Source organism: Sapajus apella, unplaced genomic scaffold (genome assembly GCF_009761245.1).
Source record: "Sapajus apella isolate SASKATOON/1434 unplaced genomic scaffold, GSC_monkey_1.0 scaffold43, whole genome shotgun sequence".
NCBI lineage: Eukaryota > Metazoa > Chordata > Mammalia > Primates > Cebidae > Sapajus > Sapajus apella.
In genome coordinates, this window is record NW_022436983.1 from 10699641 (window position 1) to 10701759 (window position 2119).

At 46.2% G+C, this 2119-nt stretch overlaps 1 non-coding gene across 1 annotated transcript; it reads right to left on the minus strand.

Moving 5' to 3' along the window:
- Positions 1-378: 378 nt before the first annotated feature.
- Positions 379-511, minus strand: LOC116566714. Its single transcript, XR_004275990.1, has one exon. It is a non-coding gene; the product is annotated as a U8 small nucleolar RNA (small nucleolar RNA).
- Positions 512-2119: the final 1608 nt, after the last annotated feature.

Here is a 2119-nt window from a genome sequence, read left to right on the forward strand (position 1 = left end):
GGTGGGCAGTACCTCAAGATGAAAGCAGCTGCGGCGTGTCCAATGAAGCTACAGGGTTTCCACGTGGAGGATCCTGATTGCCTCCACCTGGTTTGCTCGAGGGACCAGGATCTTCTTCATGGTTTTTTTTTTTCTTCTTCTTTCTTTTTCATTATTTTTTTTCTTTCTTTCTTTTTTTTTTGAGATGGCATTTGGCTCTTGTCACCCAAGTCACCCAGACTGGAGTGCAGTGGCACCATCTCAGCTCACTATAACCTCCGCCTCCCGGGTTCAAGCAATTCTCCTTCCTCAGCTTCTCAAGTAGCTGGGATTACAGGCACCTGCCACCATGTCCGGCTACTTTTTGTATTTTTTTTTTTTAAATGATCGTCAGGAGAAATCAGATAGGAGCAATCAGGGTGTTGTAAGTCCTGATTATGCAGAGACGTTAATCACGTTTCATGCATCTTCAATCATCATGTTTCATCTGTCCTCCAAAGGAGGAACAGGTAAGGATTATCCCACCTGACGATCTACTTTTTGTATTTTAAATAGAGATGGTGTTTCACTATGTTGGCCAGGCTGGTCTCAAACTCCCGACCTCTGGCAATCCACCTGCCTCAGTCTTCCAAAGTGCTGGGATTACTGGCCTGAGCCACTGCGCCCAGTCCCTCTGCCTAATTTCTCCAAAATTTGTAAAGTACGTGTTAATCTTTCTCCTCCTCCTCCTCCTTCCCTTCCCCCTTCCTCAAAGGAGTGGTGGAAGATTGTGGAAATTAATCTTGCAGAAGAGGTTCTCTGTGTAAACATATTTACTAAATTCAAAAGGGTTATAAAGTTTTTGCTTCTTTAAAATTTCAGAGCCATCATTTGGCAAAATAAATAACTTACGGTAATCTGGAATTCCAAAATCAAACTTCAGCTTCAAAATTGTCCTCAAGGGGGTATATTTAAATTCCCAAAAGCTCTGTAACAGGGCTTTTGAGCCCGGTTGGTCAGGCCTGTTCCTACACTGTGGAGTGTACTTTCATTTTTTTTTTTTTTGAGATGGCATCTCCCTCTGTCGCCCAGGCTGGAGTGCAGTGGCACAATCTTGGCTCACTGCAACCTCCACCTCCTGGGTTTAAGTGATTTTCCTGCCTCAGCCTCCCCAAGTAGCTGGGATTACAGGCACACATCACCACGCCCAGCTAAGTTTTAATTTTGTGTTTTTAGTAGAGATGAGGTTTCACCATGTTGGCCAGGCTGGTCTTGAATGCTTGATCTCAGGTGATCCGCCTCTCTAGGCCTCCCAAAGTGCTGGGATTATAGGTATGAGCCACCACAATTGGCCATTTTTTTTTTTTTTTTTGAGATAGAGTCTTGCATTGTCGCCTGGATTGGAGTACTATGGTGCCATCTCAGCTCACTGTAACCTCCGCCTCCCGGGGCCAAGCTATTCTTCTGCCTCAGCCTCTTGAGTAGCTGGGGTTACAGGCATGCGTCATCCCACTCGGCTAATTTTTGTATTTTTAGTAGAAATGGGTTTTTGCCATGTTGGCCAGGCTGGTCTTGAACTCCTGACCTCAGGTGATCCACCCACCTCCCAAAGTGCTGGGATGAACCACCATGCCTGGTCCTTTCATTCTCAGTAAAACCCTCATTCCTTCCTTGCTTTGTTTGTGCTTTTTGTCCAATTCTTTGTTCAAGATGCCGAGAACCTGGACACACTTCACTGTTAACACGGTGACCACAGCAAGGGTAGAAGCGGCTTTGAGTAAGTTCCGAGAAAGGAAATAAGACATTAGGTCCCCCTTGACTGCTATCGACTGAGAACAATGATTCAGATGCAAGAAGTAATTGTAGGCCCAGGGCTGGTCTGTTTGAGGCCTTCTCCTTTAGGCTCTGATATGATGGCCCAATGTTTTGATTTGTTCTGGAAAGTCCTGTTTTTTTTTTTTTTTTTGAGACAGAGTCTTGCCCTGTTGCCAGGCGCCAGGCTGGTGTGCAGTGGCGCTGGCCCGGCTCACTGCAACCTCCGCCTCCTGGGTTCAAGCAATGCTCCTGCCTCAGCCTCCCAAGTGGCTGGGACTACAGGAGTGTCCCAGCTAATTATTTTTTTTTTAGTAGAGATGGGGTTTCACCATGTTGGCCAGGGTGC